This window comes from Mytilus californianus, unplaced genomic scaffold, assembly GCF_021869535.1.
Source record: "Mytilus californianus isolate M0D057914Y unplaced genomic scaffold, xbMytCali1.0.p SCAF_4, whole genome shotgun sequence".
NCBI lineage: Eukaryota > Metazoa > Mollusca > Bivalvia > Mytilida > Mytilidae > Mytilus > Mytilus californianus.
In genome coordinates this window covers 104,520,663-104,526,102 of record NW_026262690.1, presented here as the reverse complement: position 1 = coordinate 104,526,102, position 5,440 = coordinate 104,520,663, and positions in this window count along the sequence as shown.

The window sequence follows — 5,440 nt, the reverse complement described above, 5'->3', positions numbered from 1 at the left end:
TTTGAGCTTGCAAGTCGCGAACTTTCAACAGAGACTTTCAGGGAAAATACAAATTACAGGGCGATCAACCACAAAACACAAGTAAAGACTTCAGGGACAATTTATGAGATGAATGAAATATGTTTAGTTGAACAAATTCAAGTTTTAAATAGTGAGCATTATTTAAGTTCTTGTTGACAATTTTAAAACAATATTTTCAATCCAGTTTACGTGTTAAATGAAATATATTTTAACCATTTTCCATGTTAATTGTTGATGGAAGTTGTTTTATTATACATGAAATGTGACATTTTTAGTACGATTTTAGAAATTGTAAATACTTTTTAGACGCTTGATTTTAGAGTAGGATCGAGTTTTGAAAATGTGTTATATATATGTAAAAAAAAATCATTTTAAAATATGCTGATATTTTATCTATTATTAGAACTTTGTAGCTTATTTAAATACATTCCGAACGTTGACACGAAATTCATTCTTGTAAATAGTTTAACGGAATTTGTCAGCACAGTTTGTAAAATTATATTTTTGTAAAAATTATAGTGCTTCAATGTGTACATTCATCATTGTTGAATATTAAATTGTAAAATAATTTGTACAAGTTTTTAGTCTTTTTTTTTAAATTTTGTTATACGTCATTCAGAGTTGGAACACTATCAAGAAGAAGGAGTAAGATAATTTCATTTCAACATTATGCCATAATGGCAATCATAAAACTCAGGTTTATATACATATTAAACGAAAAATGTAATCTGAAAATGATAGACGACATGTTATGTATAGTTAACTATGTTTTATATTATTATAAAATAAATATAATTTAACAAAAACAGTTTTAATTTCTTTAATTTTTTTCATTTTTGTTTCTACTCAGTTTTATAAGATGTAACCAAATAGTTTTATTAATCTCATTTTCTGTACAGTTATATATGATAACGTAATGATGATGATGATCTTGAATAAGAAGTCTGCAATCAAATAGAATAATTAGTTTTGTGTAAATTCCAATACAAGAATGATACTAGCTGACATTACAAAAGTATACAATGGCAATGCAAAATCGTTCTTCATCCTTATAAAAAAAGGAGATGTGGTATGACTGCAATAGTGAAAATTATTTACCAAAGTCTAAATGACGTGTATGTTAGCAACTATAGATCACCGTACAGCCTTCAACAATGAGTAATCATGGTAATAGTCAGCTATAAAACTTGTAAATTACACAAGATTTCATTAAATTTAATTGAATATCCTTTTTACTGTTGGTTGGGGTCACAAAAAGAAGGATTAGTAATAGTATTGTATTCACATTTAATAAAATTGAACTCTTCTTCTCCTATCACTATGATCACTGCTAGCCTTTCATTTGACAAATTAGTTTTGCGGATATGGCTTTTGCACGACTCCATTTATCCTGTTTTCCATTTGCTTAAAGACCCCCTCCTAAATTATTGAAACCTATTTTTTTTCATTAACCATAATATCTTGGCGTAAATTAATATTAAATACACACAACCGGACTAATGCCCTCATGGATATATTCAATACTTACAAATGAGTAAGTAAAGAGTATGGATCTTAAAAAGGAATTATTTATTCCGTTGTTTTCTTGTCAAAGTATTTGTATTAATGAATTAATTTACACCAAGATATTATGGTTAATGAAAAAAAAAATGACTTTATTTAGCATATTTTTTTCGGCTGTTTCCTCAGACGCTTCAATTGTACTCCGATTTCAAAAAAGGATCAGCTTTATTGTATTTTATGTTCATTAGGTCACAATCTTGGGAAATTAATTGACGATACGTATTGGACAAAATCTAGGAGTATTTTTTAGGCGGATTGCATATTTATTTTCATCTGTTGTTACACCTTGTTATTTTTTTGTTTGTCCCCTACAGATTATTCTCTCCATCAGAGACCAAATGACGTAGAAGTAATGAGCAACTATTAAGTCACGGCCGGATTTATGTACAAAACAATAAACGAAAAACAAACATGATATACAGCAACTAACGACAGCCACAGGCTACTGAATGTGGCGGGGTTAAACATGTAAGTGGGCGCCAAACCCTCCCAAACCTGCGACAATGGTACATCAGCACAACACGAGAACAATATTTACAAAATACACGACTGTTTGTAATAAACGGAAACAAATACATGACAACACAGGCTCCTCCTGACTTGGGACAGGCACATATATAATGTGGCGGGGTTAAACGTGTGCGGGCGCCACCCTCTACAAAAAAACCTATATAGACTGTAACAGCACGACATACGAACAAACTATAAAAATCAATCGATACAAATCACAAAACACAAAGACACTAAATATAAATCTGAGAGTACTCGCAATTACTGAAGGCTAGTTAAAAGTCAATTACAACTAATAAATCGTGTATCGAAGTCTAAAAGTCCACTATACAGTAGAAAACAACCATAGGTAGGAATAGAACATGATTTTATTGATATTCTTTACATGTTGAAGAAGTTTACAAATACTTTAGTAAAAGAATGCTTGAAAAGGCAAGCTTCTGAAATTTAAACCGACACTAGTGCAGTGGTTGGATCCTGCTACTTAAGCAAAATTTTAAACGAACTTTGCACAGAAAAAAAAACCAATGTCATCGTAAAAAGAACAATGTTACATTATTCTTTTGATAGACTTAAAAAATGTTACCCCCAAAAAGTTTCCACAATGTGTTTAATTTGTCATGATTTTAAAAACAAAAACAACATAAATTTCAGTGTGTCCACTTTTGAACATTAATGAGATGCCGAAATTCAAGTTAAGAAAAATTCATTCTAATTTCAAATGAATCAATCTCTTTACAATCATGATGTAATCAACATACTGTACACGAAGTAATGTGGAACTTGCATCTTGTGTAATTAGGTCAATTCACACAGATGGGTCAGTGTATTAACCACAGGAGTGTTTACACCTTCCCAAGTTTTATGGAACAATACCGATCCCACGAGAATCACGTCAATCATCGATGTGTAATAAACTTTATCAAAGAGATCAAAAGTTAGGGGAAAATTGACAGATTTACATGGTGATGTTGTGATCTTAGCGTTTACAGTCAATTTGTCAAACAAGTGTTAAACAAAAACAGAGACAGAGACGTATAATACCATATTATATATCACTAACTATACATATCAAAACACAAAATGTCTAATAGATAAAATATTGACCAAAGTCATTTGTACTCAACTCTAAAAGTGTTAAAAAATTGATGTCAATTTTCTGGTCACCTGTTGGAAACAACTTTCTTGGAATAATACGAAGTCCCAAGTTAAATAGACACTTGTAAAATGTAACTAAAACAAGACATTTATGTCACCTTTACAAACGGTCTTGTTACTCATGAGCACCGATCTTTTGTGGGGTGGTGGATTTTTTAATGGAACAAACTATTTTTTACTTAATCACTACAATGAACTATTTTTTTCAAATAAACACAGGAAAAAGATAAAAATTAAATAATAAGTTTAATTTTAAAATTATTTCTTATCTTTCAATAAGAACAAACCATTTTTGCTTCCCTTCTGGAACACATATTTTTTTTGTTTCTATTTTATTTATTTTATTAAACAATTTATAAACAACGACCCCCCCCCCCCCCCCCCCCCCCACTCCCAAATAAGTAGAATGATCGGTGCCTGAGAACTTTTAATCGATTAAAAAATATAACGGGAATTACCAATATTATTGGACCACCAACACCTCAGACAAATAGACATATAAACAAAGACAACAACAACAAAAGCAGGGGCGGATTCAGACAGGGGCGTGGCGGGCGTGCGCCTCCCCCTAAAATTTGCAAAGCATGGGTTGTCCTCAGCTTAATAAAGAATATTTCGATAATTATACCTCAAATTTTTTTTTTAAGTTTGCGCCCCCCTAACCTAAAATCCTGGATCCGCCCCTGAAAAGGTCCAGATACACAATGTATCTCGAATTGTTACAGGCATAAAATGTTACTGGTTTTACCAGTTTTTAGCCCGTATTAAGACACACGCACACACACAAACGTATTACAATTAAAAAAAAAAAAAAACACAAAAACAAAACGTCTCTCTTTTTGGCATCTCACTTCAAGTTCAGAAGTTTGCCTCAAATCACTTTTCAGTTTACTCCTACGTAACTGATTTGTATATGATTTAATAACATTAATGGTATCATTTTTTTCTGCACCAGATGCGTGATGCTTGAGGCCAAAATATTTGGAAATCCAAAACTTACCAAAATGTGAAAAGCTTGTAATTTATGCCGAAAAAGTTTTGTGACAGCAAAGTTGACTAACACAATATCCGTATTTTCTTGCCAGTACTGGCTACTGCGCTGGTGATATCCTCGTGAACTAATGATCCACCAGCAGCTATACCGACCCACTGAAAGTACTTCATTAACACAGTACATAACTGGACTTGACTATATGGTATGGGTTTTGCACATTGTTGATTTCATCATCTTCTGAAGGACTAAGAAAAAGTGGACAGCAAAATCCAGTTAAGTTTTTAATTTTCTGAAACGTGTAATCCATTTGAATTTTGTATAAAATGTTTCCAGATGCACAGGTTTGTCTGCGCTCAGAGTAAATTTTGTGGTAAAAACACAGCCATTTTTTCCAAAGGGTCCAGATGAACCTTTAGCTTGTGACCTTGACCTTCAAGCTAGTGATGTTACACCAGCTTAAGGTATTATCAATGGAATAAAGTATTTGTAGTAGAATTCATTTGTATTTATGAATCTGGGTATGCAATAGAGAAGTTGACTTTAACCTTCAGGGAACAGATTCTAACCAGGTCTAATGGTGGCTTACAATCATGTATTTATGAATCTGGTATAAATGCAAGAGTAAGTGACTTTGACCTTCAGGCTACAGATTCTACCCTCATCTATTGGTGGCTAACAATCATGTATTTATGAATCTGGATATGCAATAGAGTTGGTGAACTTGACCTTCAGGCTAAAGATTACAACCTCATCTATTGGCAGATAAAAATCATGTATTTATGATTCCGGATATGCAAGAGTTAGTGACTTTGACCTTCAGGCTACAGATTGTAACCTCTGATCAATTGGTGGCATACAATCATGTTTTTATGAATCTAAGTATGCAATAGAGTTGGTGACTTTGACCTTGAAGGCTTCAGGCTACAGATTATAACCTCATCTATTAATTGGTGGTTAACAATCACATATTTATGGATCTAGGTTTGATAGAGTTAGTGACTTTGACATTCAGGCTACAGATTTTAACCAGATCTAGTGGTGGCTAACAATCATGTATTTATGAATCTGGTTATGCAAAAGAGTTGATGACTTTGACCTTCAGGCTACAAATTTTAACCAGATCTAGTGGTGGCTTACAATCATGTATTCATGAATCTGGTTATGCAAAAGAGTAAGTGACTTTGACGTTCATAC